We start from the raw sequence: 25,535 nt of genomic DNA on the forward strand, positions 1-25,535 counted from the left end.
TTCCTACTCACTCCAACTGAAAACCAGAACATCTTCAACTCCTTCACAGTATGTAAAAACAAGAGCACTTGTTGACCCATTAACTAAAGCAGTAGACCAGAGGTGGGCAGTTACATTTCCTAAAGGGCCACATTATAAACTGTAACTATTGTAAGGGGCCATCATGCCTCATGAAAGGCGGCGATGAGACTATGGAATATGACAGAAAAAAATCTTAAGTATCCAGGAGGAAACCATAAAGGTTCAATGGAAGCAAGGCTATTAAGAAGTGTAAATGTGGCATGAAACCTATAAAAAATCATTTTACATGCATTTTTTTTAATAAAATCATGATAAAACTATGCACCAAACATCGAAGATGAAAAAGCAGTTTATTTCAAATTATCTTTTGAATTTTCTTTCAACAATTTTTGAGGGAAATACTAAAATAACAAACGAAAAGAAGAAACAAAAGTTGCATAGTTCTAGTCTGACCTCATGAGGGCCACAAAGACAGAGTCAAGAGGCCGCATATGGCCCCCGGGCCGCACTTTGCCGAGGTCTGCAGTAGATGGACAAAAATTAAAATCAGTATTTCGACGGTATTTGACGGGCTAAGCTTTAAGTTGCGCTCAAGCAGAAACAGAGATGAACCTGAGCACCATCATGCTGTTCTGACATCCCCGCAAGTGATGACTTCCTCCATCACAGATGAGACGGCAGACACATTTGAATCATCTCTGGATGTCGAATGGGAAATTCAGGCTCATTAATATTCATGATGAATTTTAATAATTATATTCTATGTTCTGGTGAAATTACGCGACTCCAGAATGATGCTGTGTTAGCATTGCCTCCGCCAGTCACCCGGGGTGAAGTGGCGGCTGTCGCTTCTCGCCCGGCCGCTCCAATGTTCCTCTCTTACTGCATTAGCAGCAGGCGGTCCGCTCCAAAAGCCTGGAAAAGACAAGGTCCATTAAGTCTCCTCCAGGACCGAACACTGCTCGGCAACATGGCGGCGAAAAGAGAAGAACCTTCTTCTCAATGTTCAGCACTCAGCACCAAATATCGTCCTCCAAATCGCAGAGTGGAAACACATTTTAAGATGGTGGGCTGTTTTCACCCACATGAAGATTTATCCTCTTAGTTTGACTGACAGCCTGTCGTCACCCGTCAGATCCGCTAATGGCATTATTGAGCGCTTAGCGGTCAAATGTTGCGTGTTTTCCGGAGCTGTGCTGAAAAGTTACTCTCCCGCCCTCAAATTCTATGGAAGCTTAGCCGTGACAGGATCTTGTTATTACAGGGAAGATTCACCACTCGAACAAGCTTTACAGTTCAGAGTATTAAACATATGCTGGTTGCCCAAATCAGGTCTGATTTAAATTCAGAAGCAACAACTTCATTGATCATCGCGTAAGATCAGCAAGGCAGATGTGCGTTACTATATTATTATTGTTATTATCATTAGTTATAGAATTTCTTCTCGCCGAAACAACGTTGAATTCCATCTTCAGACGTGAAAAGTGACACAGCAGAGAGAAACTTCTCAGACACGCACACAAACGTCTCGCAACATTTTAATGGCCGCAGTTTATCGATTTGCTGTATTTTCGCACACACAACATCCCCTCGTCACCGTTGCCAAATGAGATGAATCAAATTAATTGGCGGTTGGCGATTAGGCTGTGATCCGTGCGCTGGAGCGCTGACGTGACGATGAGTCAGAAGCCTTCGGGTTTCAGTCGCACTTGTGATGCGGGCAGGTCAGAGTGCCGCGGTCAAAAAGGAAAACAACGTTAGATAACAGACGCAGCGACAGATGCGTTGTGTAATGGTGGAACTCATCTTGGACAAAAAGTCATTACAATACAAACCTCTGAATCAACTCTGGTCTCAGGTTTGTCCACAGAACAAAGCATCTATTCACAAAGGTGTGTTTAATGGACTTCCATTCAAATCCAGTCGCGAAGTTTAAATCACAATTCAAGTCTGCTGAAATGTGTTGAAATGTAGTTACGTTGGCAACTGACTGAGCTTGTTTAAGGTTGAAGTTTTTGATATAGGACAAGTCGCCTAAAGACCATAAAGTTATTAGTTCATGACACTTGTCTCAACATGAAAATGGAATACGAGTATAACACGTGTTTGACGCAGAGATGGAAACACGCTCTGAATCTTTTCACGATGGCGCCGAAAACCAAGCTACGTCCTCGGTCAATGGTTTGAATTTCTCTTGATCGAACTATATTGTGGAGACTTATTCTGCACCTCGCTGAATATTTCATGTTGTGGTCTGAACTGACACTGCGACATACTGAAAACCGTGAGTGAACAGCGACCGCTTAGCTCGACTGTGACTGGAACGTGTGATTTGCGCCAGCATAAACAGCTGCTGAAGTAAACATGGTGGTGACACCTCCTTGGGAAGAAGTGAAGATGATAACATCACACAGAATCCACGTGATCATGTCTGAGAAGACACTGCTGAGTTGTCAATCATGAAGTCGACTGACAGATTCTGTTTTCAATGAGTGTCATTTGCTCCAGCTTTGATCGATAGTTTTTAAAAGGAGAGAAGATTATTTGGTATCTCATCAAATCTCATGATGATGTGAGGAGGCACGTGGGGCGACACGTGGAGAAGGCCTCGACAGTCTCTTCACATTGCCATGAAGTGCATCACAGAGTACATGCAATAGTTCACCTGTAGTCACTCGGCTACAAAGGTGTGACACACGGCATGTGCAGAGTGAGGGCTTGTATGAAGCCTCAGTTGCGTGACCCTCACGGCAGTTGCATGAGAGTTGGCAGTCCTGAGCATTAGCATTAAAGGCCCGCTAGCTACATTGCTCAATCTAAGGCACTGCTCTGTCAAAATATTCACATGATATTAAATGATATTAACATTTAAAACCAGATTGAACTGAACTGACCTTTTTTTTCCGAGACTCCTGTTTGACTGCCATTTTCCAATTTGACACTGACAACATTAACGCTGTGGTGGAGGGAATTATATTTACAGATATTCCAGAAAACAGTCAGAAAAAAGTAAAGACCAAATTTACTCTAGGTATTTAATTTCATTCTGAGACTTCTATATTATTTTGAGGCGACACCTTTGAACCATCAATCTCACATGGTGATTCTGAAGGTCAAGATTTCTGAGTGGCGATTTGAAGATGGGCGTCTCACAACATCTCTCCACCAGCTGTAGCACAGTGCTTCTGTCGACAGTTCCACTACTGACAGTTGAATTGAATGAAAAAACACTGACTGAGAAGCTTAGTCGAATTTGTCCATGACTTCACCTCAATAAATTCCCAATCATTTTCCAGAGTCCTAATTTATCAATAATTTATCTCTGACATGATATTTTTAATGTTCTGGTGTGGAGATGGTTTGGAAACTCTCAGCAGAGACCGGGACTTAATCAAAAGACGAGCACTTAAACGCTGGGAAGACCAAGAACACTGCAGGATTCGGCTTCTATCTTCTCTTACACTTGGAGATACGGCGCTTTCTCATTTGACACATTCATTAATTTCTCAGGCAGATTCCCGGTGATAATATCTGGGAATGTGCGCGCCGCCTGATGGTTTCACTTGAGGATTTGCATATTTTAGCGCAGCTAAGTGGAGATCTGCTAAATCCAATGGCTATTATTTCGTCTTCCGCGGCTCCTCTGATCCATTTGGTCAACATGGGCGGATGACTGAAAGGAAGTGACAGGAAACACTTTAGGGGGAAGAGACACGACTATAGGTCAAACTTGAGACAAGCGACCCGGCAACGATGGCTCTCCAACATGAAATGTCACTGCTGTCAGTCAAGCCATCGACAAAATTTGGATGGTTGCCGTTCAACACTTGAGGAGGCTCGGGTTGACCAAAACTAGTGAAACACTGCGGTTCAAATCAAGGTCACGACAGCAGTAACCAAAAAATATAAATAATGTTTTGAGGTGATACATGTTCTCGCACTCATGGCTGGATCATGTGATAGCAGGTTTTTGGGTGAGAGGCCAAAGACACCTGAACAAAGTAGAGGAATCAAATAAACTGTATGTTTTTGTGCTTGTGCAGGTTTTTCTCTGAGCAGAATCTGGATTTGAACCCATCACCCTCTTGGTACAAATTTATTTTATTCAAATTAAATTTTAGTTTTAACACAACTGAAATGTGGCACATTTTTCGAACAGAAACTACTTTTTTCACTGTAACATATGTAATAAAATCCAATTAACGTGTGCGAACGACAAGAAGGGAGCAGAATAAATACGTTTGTAACATGTGCTTTAAGTATTTGAAATTATAAAACTGACCTCTTACAGTCCAATATGAAGTCAGTTTTCATTTGCTTGAATCATTTACTCTAATTTTACTTCTCTCAAGGTCAATTCAAGCTTTTTTTTATTATTTCCGTTCACTTTTTTATGTATTATTCCAAATCATTTCATCCATTGTACAAATCTTTCTATCTTCACAAACACATTTGCTTTGTATTTTATAATGTAATGTATAACTCTTTATGGCCAAGAAAATATATATTAATGTTTGAAATGTGTTCAAGTCTCAAATGAAAGTGAATGCAAATGCACCAGCAGTTAACCCACTCTTTATCGTGTTACATTACAACACTTCTGTTTAGCGTGAAAGCTGCGTTCAGGTTCACTTTGTCGGCATGTTCTGTATGCAAATCCTACAGTCAAGATATAATTCTTATGAATTAAAGCTTTTGACGTCACTTCCCTAAATGGTGTTACGTAAAATATGTAAATACGACTTAGCGAAGGGTTTGACCTACTTAAGCGGGGAGTTGTTTTTTTCCCTTCTTTTTTTTTTTTTTTTTTCGGCTGAGCGCTTGTTTGCAGGTGACAGCTGGGTCAGAAATCATCCATAAATAAGTCATATTGTTATGAAACACAAAATGGCTTTCAGTGAAATAAATGTTTCATCAATTGTTGGCAGTGTAAAGTTTATTAAACCATTAATGAGTCTTGCAATGGGCCACAACTTTATGGTGAAGTTCTGTCAAATCCGGTTACCAACCGATTCTTGTTTCAATTATAACTTATTAATTATAATATGTATAGAAGTTATTTAGGAATTACAATTTAGTTTCAAGCTAATTCCCTTGATGATCTTGTAGTTTGTTATGATGATTTTTCCTCTTTTTTGTTTTGGAATAATAGCAGATGAAACAAAGAATTTCTGACTTTCATAAACTTCACATGGATATACTGACAAATATGGCTTCAATGACACATTTTGCTTAAAAGGAAGCAACAAAAGGGTGAACCACCCAGATTTTTTTTTAAATTTAGTCCTGCAAAATAGTCCTGCAATTTTGGAATGAGCACTTGGTGGCGCTCAGACTTCAGCAGCATCCAGAAGTGTCTCAAAAATCAGTGTTGCAGATCCCAACTCTAGTATCTCCTGAACATACTTCAAAATGTACTACATTACAAAATGAAGCACTGGGTAGCCTCTGGAATGAGCAGGATGTGGCGCTTTTAAATAAACCACAAGTTCTTGATAGCTGTATTTCATAAGTTGAAATGGAAAACAAGACAAAACAAAGGGAAAAAACTTGGTGTAATAAGGTGCACAAGCCAATATATCCTCGCTCCCATGGCGTAAGAATGTACGTTGACATTGGGAAAGTGGACTTTTGCGTTGTAAACTGACGCCGAAGGCAGCCTTCAGCGGTATATGTTGACGCATTAGGCCTTCAATTGAAGCACATGGTCTGCCTTCCGTGGCATATCCTGCCCCATAGCATCAGTAAAAAAATGGATGGGGTTAGACAAGGCATGGGGGGGCTCCTTTCATTGGATGTCAAACAACGTGTCAGTTAGTCAGGAGGAGCGCCACATAAGGGGTTGTAAATTGCAACTGACTTCCAATGTAATTCAGTGAGGTGGGGGGTGATCCACACCTGGAATGCTACACGCTACACTTTTGTTTACTCCATTGAAATACCTACATAACAACATGCAACGTACAAGGCTGTCAGTATACAACGGAAAAGTTTACTTTCCCAACATCCTTGCATCACCCCATGGGAGTGAGGGAGTGCATGCAGCCAACAGAGACGGTGACTGTGACCACATCTCTTCTACCAGTCAATAACATGTGGCAAAGGAGCCCATATTGGACACCAGCATTAAGAGGAGCCACAGTCTATCGAGTGACAGCAGTAACCGGTAACATGAAACAATTTTCAGAGCTAAGCAGGAGGCGCTCTCTGCTTGAAAATGATGTGAGATTTAATTGAAAAGGTTGCTCAAATCCTAAGCTCGTAGAGCTGGGTGTGCCATCTATTTGGTTCTAAGAATGGAGGTGGTGTTCCGATAAACAATGGATTCCGAGTTGTCACCTATGGTGACTGTGTTGTGCTGGCAATGGGACTTTGATAAGTCGCAGCCAAAGAGAAATAACCAGGCTTCAACGCCGTATCTCTTGTGGGGGCAACTCATTCGGAAGTGGTCAGTATCAGGCTAATTGGGAAGCAAAGAGATAATGGGGGGGGTTGAGAATTCAGGTTCCCTCTGACTGACTGATTGGAGTATTGAATAACGCAACAATAAAAGTAGCTCACATTTTAATTTGGTCCTGAGAATTAATAAATATAAACAGGGAGATAAACAGCTAATGCGCTGGAATGGCAGAGGCCCTGTCCGCCTCCGCTCGAGCGAGCATGTAGGCCACGGATGCGCCACACACCCCGAGGTGAGTGAAGCAGTGCCTTTTTTTTATTTATATATACACGTCAAGTCAGCTTCACTGCACCCCTGTGACACCACCCCAGCCCTCGCCCAGGAGTCATCCCTGTGATGATTTGAAAAATAACCGAAACACCCCAAATCAGCAGGAAATTTTGTTAAGAGGAGAAAACGGACTGTGGTTTTGCTTGCACCATTTTATTTCTTCAGATGACTGTCAGACGACAGAAGGATGTGCTGGTCAGCTGCAGTGAGCGCAATGTCACCATTGGTGATAGGCATGAGGACTTCTCCTCTGGCTGTTAGCTACAGGTTGTCAGTTGCTTTAAACATCTAGAGACAGTTGTACACAAGTTGTAGCACTTATCAAGCCTTATTTGGACATGCAACAATGATGAGCGTTGATAATAGGAAATACTGAGTCGGCCAAAATACACACACACAGGTTTGTCCCACTGTCTTTATGGGGTTAGCTCATTGCCATAATGCCCCAGCATCTGATACTTAACTTCACCATCCAAAACACATGGCTAGCCTCAACCAGGACTCTTAACTAAACTTAAACCAAACTATAATGACCTTGTTGTTATGAAGTCTTCATCCTCAAATTCACGTTTAACCTTGTGGGGTCCGGCAAAAGGGCCCCACAAAGACGTAAGTGTTATGTTCCGTGTTTTCCTTGTGCTTTTATTTTTTTTATTTCCCGTCTGTGTTTTCCTTTTCCTTTGTTCCCCCCAGCTTCATGGCAACGCAGCTGGCGCTCGTCCGATGATCAAGCCTCGCTGATTTCTACACCTTGGTTCCAGTCTGCGCTGCCAGATGGTTGTTCCACGTCCTCTTGTAAAGTCCTCCTCGAAATCTGTCCTTTGAAAACAATCTATTGTGTGTGTGGTTTCTGCTGCTTCCTTGTTTGTTTCCTGCCTTTTATAGCCGCTTTGTGCGCTCTGCGAGAGTTTTTCTTCCTCTTGTCTTATTTTCTCTTGTTGGCTTTTTCTTCCTCGTGTGCGTGTTTGAGTGTTCCACCAACGGCGTTTGTTGTTTGGGCCTCGTGGATATATCCAAGTGCGATTTTGGTTGTCCCCGTTAGTTGGCCTCATAATAATTTGCCTCTTTTCTGTTTTCAGGTTTTTCCCCGCCCTTTGAGTGACTCGCTCGCTCTGCGTTTTTGGATAGCAACGTCCTTAGTTCTTCTGGTTTGTTGTCAATTAAATATTGTAAAACTTAACCTCGTCTGTGTCGAGTCATCTGTGGGCCAGTTACTATCTAGCACTTGGGTCTGTTCATCTGAGCCAACAATGACACTAAGGACCGCACAAGGATGTGTTTTCCCCAAAATTGCTCCTCTCTTGGATAAACATGCTAAAAAACATACACACACTTGTATTTCTATCCTTGTGGGGACATTGTGAGGTTTCTCATTGCCAAAACCCTTTCCCCAGCCTCTCACTCTAAACCTAACCATCCAAAACACATGGCTAACCTCAACCTGGACGCTGAGCCAAAATGAAACCCAATTCTAATGGCCCAGTTATTCTGAAGGCTTCATTCTCAAACTGAGGCTGATGTCTCCACAAAATCAGATGGTACTCACACATTCCTGTAGTGCTGACCTTATGGGGACCTCTCAGTGACATAATGCTCTCCCCAGCCTCTAAGAAGAGAATATGTCCCTCTAAGTTCCTCATTTGTGTGCGATAGCAACAGCACCAGTTTCTGGATATACTATGCTGTTAATACAACAAGCGTTGGCGTAATTGTCTGTTGGAATTCAAGACAGCGGGTAACAGCCATCACAATGACTTTATCTCATGAAAGGTTTTGGCAACCAACCAAACTTGGCTCCTCTTAAAGGACACAAAGAATCAATTGGACCTGATGCCTGGGGGAAATAAAGTAATAAATTATTTTGTCCCTCGAGTCATGTACTGTACAGGGTCAAGCTTGAAGGCGTCAGATATACAACCACAGAATTTGCATTTAGCTTTGGGATTTTCCCCTCATTTCATCTTTGTGAATTCAAACTCCCCAAACACACGAGGTAGAGAAAAAGAATACAACGTTGTTCCTTCAGTATCATTCGTGTACTGATAATAGAACTGTACATGTCATGATTTGTTATAACATCCATAGCAATTTTGTCATCTGAAGTACAACAAAACTACAATTACATTTTCAGAATTATTGTGTACCTTTTTACGTATCTTCTTCTCATATGAGCACCAAACAAATTCAGAGTGGCAGCTCAAATCCCCAACCAAGGTGGTTTGAGTTTGCCTGTCCATGGTCGAACAATCCAGACTCTTCAAACATTTCTATGTCCAATGTAGAACAACTACGACCTACAACAACAACCTGCTTAATGGATTGAACAGTTTGAGCTCTTTCTCTTTGCTGGTTCAGTCTGTCTGAAGCACGTTTCAAACCCGAGGCCTGGGGGCTTCTTCTGACCCATCAAGAGATTTAAATAATGAGCATTTGTAGCACAGCAAAAACCAGACTATGACCAATGATTCATGTGATAACTGTGGGCTCTGAAGATTATGGTGCGTGGGCATTGCAGTTTGCAGTCAGTCGCGACCGAAGATGTGTAGGGATTTTTTGACCCAGTCAGATGACAGGCAGACTGTTACCACCCTAACGTCGGCAAAGGGATAGATATTTATACCATTGACTGGTAGTTGATTTCTGTATCAAACTCAAAAGTTTGAATTCAAGTTTTGGGACACGGCTGCCATCATGAAGCAACAAACAGTACTTCAGTCCTTTCCCCATCTGCCTCACTCCACCAGGCAGTTCGCTGTGGTTTCACCTCCCAGAATGGTGGATGGGTCGACCTCAACTCACACTTATCCGTGTCTTACCCTTAGAAGTTGAACGTTGTAGTGCCTGCAGGTAGCCAGCACTGAGGAGAATCTCTATAGTCTGTTGTGCTACGAGCCACTGCAGCACCAACCCCCTCTGCCCCTGTGAACTTCTCACTATCTCCCAGTTTAGGCATCAGTTTCACAACTGATCTTCTGCTTTCTGCAGCCACACAGCTCCCCCTTCCTGCCCCCAGTCCATAGCTGTCTCCCGTTGTGTCATCATCTCGAGGTGTTTTGGGGTGAAATTATTGTTCTCTTAGATATTCAAGTCATTGGAAGTCAATACGAGTCACAAGATTACCTCCTATTTTGGGATTATATGTGCAGTGATAACATCCCATACTCCACCCACAGCCGCAGTGGTCTCCTTCCTTTCAGGTTAAGTGTTTCAACGCGCCCGATTTCCAACGCGCACACATTAATTCCCACACAAAAGCACTTTCACTCACATCTGGCACCCCCATCCTCACAACGCCGCTGGCCAACGTTACACCTAGCTACGCTGCCACGCTCTCCAAATGCGATTAGCGCTTATCTGAAGAACGACCAAAACTACCTTCATCATCTGGTTCATCATCATCGCATCCATATTCATGCCGTTTAAATCCCCTCTGGAGTAAAACTAAAGGGATTGAAGCACCTGAGAACATCAAGTGCTGAGCAGAGGAAGGAGGATTGCACATCCTCTATTGAGGTCACGGCAGCGTATAAAAGCTGCATTTGAGGAGTTCTTACACAAAGAGATATCCACCGCGGCAGAGCGGTGGCAGCCCATTGGCTGCACACAATGACATGAAATAGGGAGGGATTTGGATTGACAGCGCTGTGACTAATCACTTGGCAGTCTGGCTTCAATTTTGATAAACGTTAACTGCTTAATTGATTTATATTTGCGACTTGGTGGGAGAATTTCGGTTTATGTTGGGCAGTGGCTTTTTGGGTGAGTGGCAGAGTGTGATCAGTGAGCAGAAACAGAAGCTTAAAGATGGGAGAGTAGAAAGATTTCAGCAGTTAAAAGGTACTAACTGCTCATTGAGCTCTCTGTAAGTTTACTTTCTCTTTAGCAGTTTAGTAGTTGGAAGGTTCCTTCAGCTTCTTCTGGATGGACAGAACTGAAAAAGGCCGGCGAGTTAAAGCCACTTGTTTTCGCATCTGTCTTTTCATTTCAGGGGTTTGGCTCACGCCTTTTAGAATCTGAATTCAAAGACGCTTCTGTGTTCTGTCGTCAAAATATAATCTGGACCAGATGAATAAATACCAGATGAAATAGTCCATATGAGTTCAGAGAAAATGGATGGGTAATCTGGACGACCACAGAGAAACGGCTTCCTGTGACCTGCAAAACAGATTGCTGCACCCAATACGGATGTTTTCAGTCAGTATCGGTTTCACTTGGGCCAGTGAAATTACATTTTTGAGTCCATGTTGCCAGAAGCTGTCAATGTCCCGTTACATTTGACTTGATATTTATACATATATTTAGCACCTTACGGGCTGATCAGCTTCACTAAAGGTAGCACAAAGTTCACACTGTGAAACTGTTTGCCAGTAGCCGAACCGTAAGGAGCACCACCTCCTGGCTCAACCCTTCACCCAGCTTTTTGCACACATAAAAAAGTTCAGTGAAGAGGTACAGTTTCAGGAACTGCTCTGAAGGGAGAACATTCGATTTAATTGAAAGTCTAATAAGGCAACATGCAGCAAAGAAGGCTGACTTCTGCGTCACCCCTGGATATAGACAATTCCACTAGGTGATGTCAATTTGTGACCTGCCTTGGAGTGACAATGTGTTAGTCTGGGATCACTCGCAAAAAATACACAAAAAATAAATATTATTTAGTAATAAATGAGGGACACGTTTGGCTTCCATTTCTTATTTTAAAAAGTCTTTATATTTAACAATAGACATTTTCAGGTGATGATAACTAATGTCATTTAGGTCGAGTTTTATAGATACGTGGACTTGACTATAGAGGGGGAGTAGAGGATCTGTAACATGAGTCACCCACAGATGGATCAACTCTGTGGAGGGTTATTGATGGAAGAGAAGCCCATTGTAGTTTGGTCTGTTTGGTTTTCTTGGGTCAGCACCGAAAGTCCAAAAGGAGCCGTCTTTTGCCAGAATAAATAGATATTTGTAGTCGCACGGGGCTTGTTGTGAAGACGAAGTACCGCTTGGATTTTGAATATCAAACCGAGGAACTGACATAAATATTTGCTGTCCTCACAGCACACTTCAAGTGTTGACAGCGATGGTGTTTATTTCAAACATAATTATTGTTTTGAAGGACATAAATATGTTGCTGCTTGTAAATAACTTGCGTGTCTTCACCCCAAGAGCTTCAGTCAGTTCACTACTTCTGATAACTTCAGAACGAACACGATGAGTTTGTCTTGGCAGCAGTTCCGCCTCACCACTGTAACGAATGTTTCCCATCATCAGCCACGCAGGCCGACTGTCAAAACCACGTCTCTAACGGTTTCTCACCACTTCCACCTCCCTCCGCTTGCGTCAGTGAGCGCCTCTGTGTGTATGTGTGTGTGTCAGAGAGTGCGTACAATTGTGTTCAACAGATGCTCAGAAGCACAACCTTAATAGCATCATCAAGACTGAGGCCTGTTCTTCAGTGAATGAGCTAATGTGAGCAAAATGTAGCCAACTGGAATAAGGAAGACAAGAACACGAAATCCCATGTAACTTTGTGAACCACAGAAGCTTAGACAGCCTTTTGAAGTCATGTGTCGGAGGTTTCACGTCAGTTTCTTGATCAGTAAATATTAGCACGTTGTATTTCCGAAGCACATTTATGTTGAAGAAGACACCTCACGTAAGAGAAGTCACGAGTCACCGCTGGATAATGAGCCTGAAGTATCAAGAATAACTAAACATGCGTCGGCCTCAGGGCAAGATTCCCCGACTACACCACATCTAATTGCTACCTTGAGTTTTACGCTTGTTGTATTTGCACACGGTGTTTTTTTGTGTTGTTCCTTTCATTTGATTTTCCTGCTTTGATGTAGTGATTTTTATCTCTCGTTCAATGACTCTGCCCCAGGCAGCAGATACACATCTGTCCGTGAAGTAATTGGCGAATCACCTTTTTTTTTTGTTGCACATATTCCCAACTCTTTCCGTGTATCTCTGCACCCTGCTGTCAACACTTCACCTCTACAGGAAGGAAATCAAGGTGTCTTCTCCTGTTTTCTGAGAAAGTGTTTTGTCGTAGAGGAATATATCTGAAAATAAAACGGATTGAATTCTTGAGACGAGACTCACGGGAACTAAGGGCGGATGAAGAGGGTTGGAAAGAGGTGAAGTTCAATAGGGCAAGTGAGGTCATCGCTGAGAGACAGCAGCAAAAGCGATGACTCAAATTTCATGAACTTTCACCCCCATCACTGAATCAATCCTCTTGATCTTGAAAGACAGTCAGTGACCTTCATTATGTCTTTTTCACATGTTCTGTGTTGACTGATTTCATATTGAACCGTCATAAATTGTGGAGTTATTACTCTCTAGTTATTACTGGAACAAAGCTGTGGACAGCAAACATACATTTCTCCTGTCAACCCATGTGACCACTGTGCCCCATTTACGGTAGGACTGGAATCCTCACTCAGGACGCCTCACCACGTTGGAGATGGAGCTCATGGCACTGAACGTTTTTGCTAGTGATGGGCTTATGAGGCTTCGTGAAACTGTGCCCTCATTTTCAGAGCCCACTAGATGGTATTCTCTACTGTAAAATTGCTACTTCAATGAAACTTGAGAATACTACCTACCGAGCTCTGAAAACAAGTGCACTGTTTCATGAAGCCTCATCAGCCCTTCACTAGTTTTTGCTGTAGAGTCCAGGAAGAGGAAACAGGAGACCTACTGACAAGAGGACAAGTTAAGGGCTCAGATGTTTCTACTGAACAGTGTTACTCCCAAGAATTAATTTATAATATATATCCAACCATAAAATGTTCATAAAATAATCAAAATGATCATTTTGTTCCACATATTACCACGTGGGATGACATTATAGCTGTTTCACCGTGAGTGAACATGCAGGGGGGGAGTGAAGTTTTAATAGTTGGTGCCACCAAAAACAAACATTTTAGGTTCACTACACAATAAATGGAACACAAATGTCCTACAACCTATTCCACAATGAAGTTTTTGCCACCACTGATGTACAACTGAAGCAAAAGTGAGAAAAGAGTGAGGAGTGAAGCCTCCTCTCGGCTCGGCTAAGTTAGTTGGGAATTATCTGGCTATGTTCACTTGTGTAAAAGTGCTATCCCCATTTCCTCTGACGTGAGAAAACAATGATTGAATTTTAATTTTCTCCTCAGTACTTATTTAAAGGTAGTTTTTTTTTTGCTCATATGCGTTGAGTGCTTCTAAATCCGGCACAATAAACCTGTCATTTTAATAATTCATCCCAAAACCTCTGAGCGATCCACTTACGCTCGCCGCCGCCACAGATCTCCCAGTTTGTCATAATACGACTCCCAAGAATCTCTCAGTTTCTATTTGTAACTCTGTCTATTTACTTAAATGCATTTCAGATGTATAGTCCCGCCCAAAACCAACCCCAACTTTCCAAACCCACTGCAACCCCGACCCACACACGGCCCTGCCCTTGTCTGCCGGCCGCCTTGCCACACACTGGCTCCATTCTTCAGGGCTGTGAAGTGGAGGGGGCTGCCCCGGGACATTATTTGAATCTTCGAACGTTCGTACCCAGCAAGTTTGTCTCTACTTCAGTTGGACTCAAAGTTTGTGTGAGACGTGCAGATACTTGAATGCACGAGGGAGACTTATGCGGTCATGTGAGAAGAAACGTCCAGTGACAGAGTGTCACAGGATGTGTGTAGGAGTATTCAGCCCTTGACTCTGACACCCCTCTACTCAAAATCATGTGAACCTATGTTCCTGCCTGCCCCTCTGTGAGACGGGAACACAATGTTCCAAGTGAGACTGCCCCTTAATCTCCCCGCCCTGGATTTTACAAGCGATTTGATCTGTCAGATAAAGGTTTGAATAAGTGCTATATAATCATCATGTAAACAGATGAAGCCCATAAAAATATATGTATTCTATGGCGGTGATTCAAAACAGGTGCCATGTGTGTTTAAATCTCTGACTTAACTGCGTGGAATTGTAAATGCTTGACACGCAAGGCCCCCCAGTGCTTTCATGGCTGTCGAGGATGCATTGCTCAATGACAGTGGAAGCAAGTTTCCACCACGAGGAAGTTGAGTCGCATCTATTTCACTTTCCCCAGAAGGTTACAGCCTGTTATCAAACCAACCGCACTGAGCGGGACACAATAAACGCGACACAAATTCACTTTAATGACAGCAAAAGGTGATTAAATACACAAAACCGTGCCAAGACTAAATGAGGTGAGGTATTCATTGGTTTAATATGTTCCTAATATAAACCATTATGATCAAATATGCTTGTAAAACTTCAAAAAAAAAATACCAGAAAGTATTAAACTCTTGGAATGTTGTCAATTCATGTATATAATCTTTCCAACAAAGAGATTCCTAAAGGCCCCCTTGAACTTGCACTTCAATTTTAGTGACAGTTATTTTACTGCAAGTCATGAGAATTTTGTTGCCTCTCCCACCAGTTTGCCCGAAACTACTTGTGACCAATGAAAGCGTTTTATCTTTCATAACTTTGGTTGGTGACATTCATACACTGTCTTGTGTGATATGGGGTTCAGAACAGGGACATCTTACACTGGCATTGAAAAAAAATATTGGCTGAATAAAAGAATATAGGAATTGAAAAACAGAATATTGGCTGAAACATTTTTGTCTTCAGGTAGAAAACTAGAATGGTATTAAAATTAAAAATAATAATAGATTTATATATTTATTTTTTCAGCCAATATCCTTTTTTTCAATGCCTATATTCTTTTTTTTTTTTTTAGAGATTTTTTTTCAATGCCGATATAAGGTGTCCCTGTTCTAGTCCCATAGTGTTTCTATATGAGATTGACTGGTGATTGAAATAGTAATAACACTAGGAGTGCAAACATATGAGTATTCAGACAGTTTGGGTTGATCGAGTACACTCAGAACAAATTTGTTTAATATGTGTTTCCACACAAACCACAAAGAAGAAGAAGCATGGCAGCCAAAACAAAGCAAGACCTCAGGCTGGAAGATCCCCTGTAATGTGTCCTCTGTCTTGAGATGCTCATACGTGTAGCGAGATATCCGCTGGATCATTTTTTGACGCGCGTACAGACGACATCGCTGTATTTCAAGCCTCACAACCAGCTAGTTGATTTCTGTATTTACTCTAAGTGGCAATGAAACACAGGGGAGGTTCCCCCGTTTTCGCGTTTTCAACCATTGTCCCCACAGAATACGAGTTAACTCGGCTACATCACCACCACATAGCAGGAGCGCCGAAACAAAATATGAACTTATATTAGTCAGTGTGGAGGCAGCTGTGCTTATGTCCTCTGCATTACTGGAATCTGTCTCTGAAATGTGATTTTGTAAGAAGTTATTGGACCTTAAAAAAAACAATTAAATAAAAGAAAAGATTGCATTTGTGACCCTTTTTCTATGCAAAAGTACCAAAGATTTAAGTTTTTGTACTGTGACTCTACTACTACTAGCTACTAATACTGGTCATTTTAAAAATAGCTAGCAAGCCTGTACAAAGTGGACCCACTTCCCCCAGGTAACATGGGGATTTAAAAGAGAAGCAAACGTTTCTTCAGAAAAGAGCTTGAGGAAGTCACTTAAATGGACACCACAAGTGATTCCATGTTCAGCCCTATTCCGTAAGCCACACTTGTGCACACACGCCATTAAAATGTGTTTTCTTGGTCTCAAAGGTCTTCCAGGATTGTGTGACTCTGAGCCAAGGTTTTCAATTGTCTTTGTTTTGGCATGGAGAACTCTGAGCCAGATGAAGCTTGGTTCAGCAAATGAGGAAAAATCATGAGGCCCAAAAAAATTGCTCAGTAATGGAAAAAAAAGTGTTTAATATATTACTTATGAACATGACATGATTATTTTGCAGCTGGTTTTCAATATATGTTTTTTTTCTGCGGGCAGGAAGCCCAACTGTTCCTGCCTAAAAACTCAAAGATGTTTAGTTTCACTGAACATGGAAGCACATTTGAACTTGTTTTCTACACTCAAAGAGACAGAAACATAACAGCAGTTTACCTTTGTGTCGGCCCAAACCACAGAGCATCCTCACTTTGTAGCTATGCCAAGAACCCTCGCCCCCTATCTCCCACTGCCCATCCTCCTTCTGGCAGCGGCACTCAGAAGGTGGCATGGAGTCACAAGGAACCATCTGCTTTGGTGCAGGACCTTCATCCTGTCAGCCACCTGATATCATGGTCAACAGAAAGAGTGGTTTCACTGAGTCTTTTAGGTAGCTGCAGTAAACCTGCGTAAATCTGAATGTGAGGACAAGAAGGAGGGAGGAAAACAGGGGGGAGCACCAACGTTATGTGCGTCGTGGGGAGAGGGGCGGTATTGTTGTCTCGGCATTCAGGGTGTCAGCAAACCAGAGTAATTGCTGGGTCTCTACAAAGAGGACGAGGAAGAAGCTTGTCTGGGGGGTGCAAATCTCTGCGTACTTGCAACTGAGAAGAGAGAGGGAGACGAGAGGCTTAAATCACTGTCACTGCCTTAAAAAAAAAAAAAAAAAAAAGCGGCAAAAACAAATGACAATGTTTTCGGAAGATGTTTTTCGTTACTCTTTACATCAAGGAAAATGTGGACATTGTCTCCTGACAAATGACGTTCTGGTCTCAGTCATCCAGCATAGCATTGGAGGAAAGTTCATAAAACTGTTGATGGATCAATACCAGGTCCTTCAAAACGCACATGATATGAGGTGACTAGCCTAAAAAAAATGGCACCAATGGAAACTCAGTTCACCACCAAATGATCCGGTCTTAAAATGTGGTGAGATGGAGAACATCCCACAACGAAAAACAGCTCTGTTTCATATATGCAAATCCTTGCATCATAGTATACGTGATAAAGTTCCCCTCTGGATAATGGTGACTATAGAGTTCGCTGTATATATCTGCTCTTTAGTGTCTTATCAGACCCTCGCAGTGTTCTTCGCAAAGCACAGGCTCCACGACTATAGAGACGCATTTACTCTGAAGCGACGGAGACACACACCAGGAGAAAGATGCGGAGGGAAGGAGGGGGATGGGGGTGAATTAAAATAAATCTCCTGACACCTCAGACTCCACTTCACAGCCAGTGAAGGAAGAAAGTGAGCGAGCCGCTAAGCCTTTCCTCCACACAGCCGCCTGCAAGGTGGAGATATTACTGTTCATATTTGGAGAGATGGGAAGAATCCACTGTGGTGTGTTTGTCTCTTTTTCTGTGTGTGTGTGTGCGCGCGCGTGTGCAGGGGTGCGAAATTGTATTGTTGTGGGTTATGTTTCCATTTAATCGTCGTCGAGGGCAAAATGTGAAAAGTTGCTAAAATAAAACAAGAGGAATGAAATGTTTAACTTTTTTTTTTTAATGTGAGTTCAAAAGTTCATTTAGTCGTGTGTGTGTGTGTGTGGCTTTTGTAAGGCCTGAAAACAATATTTTGCAGATTCATCTTTCCTCTTTGTGTTGCCAGACTCATGCTGTAAACATTCAGATGATAAAGTAAACTATGGACCACTGGAAAACTCATCCTAATGAGATTAGCTGTGATCATATGGGCAGTTGTTTGTCAACATTTTGACAAGGAAATGGATGAAGATCATTGCTTCTCACTTCAGTATCTGCTGATACACTGCAGATGACAACAACAGGATGCTTTTGCATCTTGAAACACATTGTACACTACTTGCTTCACCAAAGTGGTGCTGAAAGACGCTACTCATTTATGTGTCCTGCTGTAGTTTGGTGGTAGAGATGAGTCGAGGAGCTCTGCAGTAGAGCAACTGAAAGAAATCCATCTTGACCACATTTCATACGAGGCTCTGAGAGGATGCTGAGGGGCAGACCACGTAGAGGCCAGATCAGGAGGAGGAAACTTGTGAGGGACGAGCTGTAGAAAGTGTGTGAATGAAAGAATGCACTGATCACTTATATTTGTTTAAGTATATTGACTATTTTAATGTTGTGACTCATGTGACCCATGTATACTGTATATGCTGAGTAGAACCTCTAACTCATCACAAAGATAGGCGTCAGCTGGGGTGATTCATGGTGACCAGACTACACCACCAAGATTCTGCTAGATCAGAGGTGGGCAGTTGAATTCCCTAAAGGGCCACATTATAAACTGTGACTGTTGGGAGGGGCCAACATGCCAAAAAAAAGAAAAAAAAAAATCTTAAGAAACGTGGAGGGAATGAACCATTAAATATTAAATGGAAGCAAGGATATTAAGAAGTGTAAATATGGCATGAAACCTATAAAAATGTTTTACATGCATCTTATCTGAATATAAAACATAATAAAACTATTGATAAACATCCAATATATATATATATATATATATATATATATATATATATATATATATATATATATATATATATATATATATAAAAAACATAATATAACTGACTTACGTCCTGCTTGACTTTATGTCCATCCGTACTTACGACTACGGGCAGCAGATGCTTTTTTTTTGTTATTCAGTGTCTGGCACCGCAGCACGTTTCAGCAGCACAGTATCCCAGCATCTTACTATCACACAGCGATGAACCACTACAGTAGCACCTATAACCCTCGCGTCTGCTATTTTGAATGGCATTCGACCTACGTCCAATCTGACTTACAACCGGTTGGTCGGATGCTAATTATATATATATATATATATATATATATATATATATATATATATATATATATATATATATATATATATAGTATTTTTTTTTTTTGAGGAAAATACTATTTTACTATTTTCTATTATACTACTATACTTTTGAAAAATCAAAAGAAGACACAAAAATGTAGTCATGAATGTGTTGAATTTGCTGTTGAACCAGTACTGGCTAAAACGAAAGCGACAGAAAAATGACGACTTATCAGTTATATAATTTTTTGTCAGATCTCAGCAGGGCCACAAAAACAAAAGGCAAAGGGCCGCATGTGGCCCCTGGGCCGCATTTTGCCCAGTTCTGTGCTCCATGATACCAACTCCATTTCGGGCTGCTTCTGGAACACAAGAACATGTTCATTATCTGCATTCAAACTGGTGAAATTTCATTGGCGTCAGTTGCAAAAATGACCATTTGTCCAAACTTCGCTTTGTATTGCTCAGGAATCCTACGTTGTGGAGGCTCATTTCTCACATGGATTAAATCTGAGCACAGGAAGTGAGATCATTTGAGCTGTTGGCTTTTGAGAGCAAAACAAACCCCCTGTGAGAGAAGAGCTCTGTTGGGTGTAATGATGTGTACTGAGAGTGCATCTAGATTATAATAGCTAAATCAAACACAAGATGTTGATATCATCCAAACGTGAACTGTTGATCGCCTACGTTCAGGGGAACAAAGACAGATTCTCTGCGAGAGCGAAAAGCTTGTAAATAAACTGTAAAATCAAAAGCAGCTGCAGTCAGCATTCGAGCCAACAGCAACTGAATAACAAGGAGGGCGTCTGAGTGACTTGTCCAAGCCTCATCTCATGTCTTATGCACTTTCATGTTGCATTATATTTAATTATAGATCAGACTAAGGCAGCCCTTAACCGGGCCCGCTTGCCTCACAGGTACAAACACTTGAATAATTCAGCAGAGACCATGTAGGATAGGATGTGGAGGAGAATATGCTCCCCGTTGTTCAGCTCGCTTGCTGGAGGACAAAATGAAAAGACTCGCTGAGGTTAAATGGCAGGTTTTTACAAGCAAGCCCACAAATAAACAAGCAAGAGAGCTATATTCCAGACAATAGACTCGCAGCGGGTTTAATGCTGAGACGCGTTTTCACAGAGCCATTAATCCTTGAATGCTCTTTTGTTCTTCTTTTGAATGATCATAACATACAGCAGCAGTTTTAAGCGTTAGTAACTTGGTATCACGATCATTAAAATAATAATAAAAATAATCACAAAAAAAATTAAAAGTTAAAAATATATATTATGTCCCCTTTTAAATGTTACATTTATTAAGTCGTGTTTTTCAACTCCCCGTATAGAGTTTGACTAATCTGTATGGTGCAAAAGAAGAAATACAACTGAAATACAAATGAAATTGTTCAGCATCGGAGTGACCATCGCCATCTACCGTTCAACCACCAAGGCAGAGTTGACCGCAGGACCATGCGGCGAACACACAAGACTGTTCCTGTTCAACATATTCAACCATAGACTGTTGCAAGAAAACAAGCTTTATGTCGCTAAGAATGAGCCTTGTCACATCAGACCTATGTAGTAACAGGCGTTTTATTTACATCAAAGCGCTCAAATGCGATGTTTTCACCCATTAGTAGCTGTGGGGCGAAGCTCTGGTCTCAGGCTTAGTTCTGACCAGCGCAAACAATGCATTAAATGTCAACAAAACGCCAGTCTGATGTGACAAGTCTAATTTAAATGGCAGCATGATCCATGTTCTGAGTTTTTGATGCGCATTTTCAAACAGGTACAGGGAAATCATTGACCTGTCGACAACATTGACTGCACCGCTGCGTATAGATTAGTGAAAAAACATTAACAGATTTGTATTGTGTAGCATGGATTGAGTCACGCAACTGGAACCATCTGTTCACCGCCTGTTTGGAAAGAGTTACCTGAAGAAATGTCAAGTCATTTTTCTCTTTTGTTTTATTACTAGACAGAAATAGCTTCCGTTTAATTTTGGGATATCAATAGATTTCAAAAATAATAATTGTAATTGCACTAAAGCTATCGATTGACAGCAATTTTTTCACACATTTTGTATCTGTACTAAACGTAACCGAAAGGAAGATGCTATCAACACTACAGTGGCCAATAATGCATTTGTTTACAACCCAACACAACACATACTGTGAGGAACATTCTTTAGAATAAGCTCTGAGGCACTGAAAAGGTTCAAAATCATATTACATTTTGAACATTAAATGGCTACTCATGTGTTGATAACATTTTCCTTTAAGATGCATTTAGAACAGATGTAAAATGTATGATTCATTTGCCATTAATTGCGAGTTAACTCTGCCTCAGTGCAAGTGAGATAAAAAAAAAAGTGATCTATCAACAACCGTTGTTGAATCATATTTCATTTGGCATATATTTACTGTCATGTCATTGTGATGCCCAAGCCACCAAATTGTAGCTTCTTTGTCTAAACATGCTGCAGAGAGAGAAAGAATCAAACAATACTGAATATGCATAATATTCAAATATTTGTACATAAATAGTTGTTCTGCATTTTTCTGGTTGGTATATCATTGTTACTTTTATATGTAGCTTGCATGCTGGAAAAGTCAAAGCACCCCTGGTTTAGTGCAAAAAAAAAGGGACCAAATGAAATGACATTTGTTCGTTAACATTTTTTTCTTTTTGTCTGTGTATTATTAGCTTTGTGATATCCGAATGAGTATGCGTCATCTGTTCTAGGTTCTTGCGACACGTTTACATTCACATTACTATGTCATGGACAACAAGATGGTACTTTTGTTGCTGCAAATTATAAACCGTATTTTTTTCTAAAATTTGAATCTTAGTTTATTTTTATTTATTTTAAATTTAGTCTTGTTTTCAAGGAGTGTCGAGACCAGGGATATAGAGACCAAGACCATCCTCCACTGCGACAGCTCAGAGGAGGGTGGAGACCCAGGAGCAGGAAGTAGGATGAGGCAGACATGGGTCCAAGTTAATACAACAAGGTGGAGCCAACACAAATGGGACGCAGCCCTATGTCCAAAAAAAAAAAAAAAACGATAACTAAGGGAGTCTCCAACTCAGAAACCAGGGTGATCCGAGTCCAATAGGTCCCTGCATGGACAGGTCAGGCACAATGTACAAGAACTGAGAACAAACTGACCAAAACGCACAAGGGCAGATAAAAAAAACACATGAACAAAACAAGCCACAAAGTAGTGAGTGAAGGATCAGCATGCCACTACTACCACTAGCATGGGATGAACACGATCTGGTGCAGCAACACCCTCCAGCAAGTGCTTAAACACGCGGAGGTTCAATTAAGGGAACGAGATGCAGCTGCCAATTGCACCTGACCCTGTCGAGACAGGAACAAAACAGGAAGCCGGAAATGACGGCACAAAAATAAAAGACTGGCGTAGGGGGGGTGTGACATAGCAAACTGAATACAGACCAAACTAATGACAGAATTTAATTTAATTTATTTAAAAAAATTTAAACCATTTCCATTGTGGTAAGAAATATATACAGTGGGACCTCGGTTTTCGAAAGTCCTGGACTTCGAACAAATCGGAGTTTGAACAAAAATTTAGAGATTTTTTGCTTCTGTTTTCAAAAGAAAATCCAGAACTCGAACGCCCCCGAAAAAAAGCCGAAAAAAAACATAACATGCGCGGACCGATCAGCTGACCCACAACGCGCTTTGTTATTGTGTATAACGCAGCCTCTGTATGCAGACGTGTCCCGTTAGCTGCATTTACTGACTGTTTTTTCTTCATATTGAGGTGTAAAACCTTTCCTGTCTCCGCACTGGACCGTGGTAGAGTGTCACAGGGGAGGTGCTCGCTCTCCACACCTCTCCTCCAGGGTTTGATGTCCTGTTGTGGGCTGGAGCTGGGACAGGGATGAGGCGAGTCTGGGACAGAGCTAAGTTACTTGGTTTATGACTTTGTCACAGCCAAACTGCACAGAAGCGCACATTCAGAGCTGGACACGCACCGGGCACCTCTTCACTTCTGGAGAGACGTCACTCACTCGGCAACCCCTCCCACATGCAGCGGCCACGCACATAGAGGAACAGCGCACCTGCAGCAGACACTCTACATTCACTCCTACAAAAGACTATTTTAAGGCTTGGAACGCTTTATTTCTTTTTCCATTCATTGTAATGGGAAAAATCGATTCAGATTTCAAACAAATCACTTCTCGAACGACCGTCTGGTACAGATTGTGGTCAAGAACCGAGGTACCACTGTATAGTCTATACGACTAAAAGAAGATGCTTCTGTATTCTTTATTCAGTTTGACCTTTGACTGTGCATGCTTTGGTGTTGACAGCTGTTGGACTGAGTTAGGGCACTTTCACAAAGTCTACTTGGCCCGAAAATCCAAGGAAAACCGGGATTGGACCTCGAGCTACAGGTTGCCTGGAGACGTGATTTTTGTCCACGGATTTTTCTAACACGCCCATGTGGAAGTGTGTGTGAGTGTGGCAGACACTCCTGAAGCAGGAGGGGATGTGGCAGTGTGCCATGTGTCAAGGCCGACACATGGCCAATGCGAACACACAATCCATGAAATCTGAGATTTGGTTTGGCCTGCGACATGCAAGTTGACTCAAGTTGAGGTCAAGCGGCCGAGTTGGACCACCCAAAAAAGGGAAGATGCTAAAACCTCGGGTTTACATGGCTTCACTGCACCTCAGCGATTAGCTTTGCTGTGGTGTCAATCTGTTTGTTCTAAAAATATACTCATAATTTTTATATTTCCGGCTGACCAGTACCACGCCCAATCACAGTTTGTGTATTCCATTCCTTAAACCTATTTTCCTGAATGTATCCACTTGGGACCATCTCGTCTCTTGAATCATTTGTTGCTCTAATTCATTTGGTGAGTTCCACTTTAATTTACTCGGAGACATCACGTATGTTATTCTGCTTGATCTCAGCTTCCTGGAACTTCTATTGAACCACAGTTAAAACTGGCAGGTTTTCTGCTTGCTGCCCGAGGTGATATATTGGAAGCTAAATATTGGATTTCTGTTTACTTTCATCTCATCTCAGGTGGTTTATCTATTTGTTGGAAGTGAGATAATATTCAAAATATCTGTGAGTGATATTGAAGACTCAAAACAGCAGAAGGACTCACTATATAAACCACTGGTGAGTATTTTAATATCACTGTTGCATGTTGCTGTGCAAGCCTGAAAAATAGTTCTGATGAAGGCAAGCTATAAATGAACTTTAATGCAGTTCATGGACTGTCGCACTATGAAGTGTAGGGACACTAAAGGAACACCAGCCAAGGCGTCATGGTGACTTGAACTAAGGTCCGAAACTTCTTAGCCAGTGTGCAAAACTTGTGACCGTACATGAGAGTTCAGTTCCACCAGTTGTCACAAGCTTTTTTTTTTGCTGTCTGTGTCATGCTCCATCATTCCGTCACAAGACCCTTTGGTCTTGTGTTGTCCACCTTGGGTCGCAACACAATGTCAACATTGACAGGACATTCCTGACCCTCTCTTGGATCCCAGATCGGAATTCTTGACAGGACATCTAGAAACAGACCAAACTCAACATGAAACAAATTCACAGAAGATGCAATGACTCTACTTTTGGATGGCGTAGCGAAATCTCACCTGCATGATACAATGATACATTTCTCTGCAGATATATACAGTGATAAACACAGAAAGATACATAAATCTTTGGTTGTAACTTCAGCGTCTACTACTTCCTGATTGTACGGAGCAACACTCTTCAGTGTAGCTGCCAGAAGGCGAGATGTTACTCCTGTTGACCCTTCTTAAGAGCGTCTCGAAAGCTCATCTTCATCTTTATCTTTGCATGACCTTTCAAGGTAACGGTCCATAACTAACTCTGGAGCGTCAGACCCTTCATCCTCTGACAAGCCTGAGTCACCGCTTCCAGATCGACGCAGTTTGAATAAAAACAAGTCCTTTGTTTACATCGACCTGCTCTCCTTTCTCATTGAGAAATCATTCAAATCTCACTCAGCCTTGTTTGTTTAGAGCTGGTACCTCTGGATATGTCCAAGGTGTTTGACCCAGTTATGACAACCGAGCATCGCATACGTGAAATTAATTGAAAATCTTGTTCACACAAAAATACTCAAACTTCTTTCAAATGATG

The 25,535-nt window shown here is 41.6% G+C and overlaps 1 protein-coding gene across 1 annotated transcript in view; it reads right to left on the reverse strand.

The window, feature by feature from the left end:
- Positions 1-463: 463 nt before the first annotated feature.
- The window catches only part of ankle1 (ankyrin repeat and LEM domain containing 1), a 77,245-nt gene continuing 52,173 nt past the window's right edge, over positions 464-25,535 (reverse strand). Inside the window, exon 11 of the transcript XR_008413225.1 lies at positions 464-936. The gene's annotated coding sequence lies outside the window, so the exon portion shown is untranslated. The remainder of the gene's footprint in view (positions 937-25,535) is intronic.

Source organism: Synchiropus splendidus, chromosome 1 (assembly GCF_027744825.2).
Source record: "Synchiropus splendidus isolate RoL2022-P1 chromosome 1, RoL_Sspl_1.0, whole genome shotgun sequence".
NCBI classification, from domain to species: Eukaryota; Metazoa; Chordata; class Actinopteri; order Syngnathiformes; family Callionymidae; genus Synchiropus; species Synchiropus splendidus.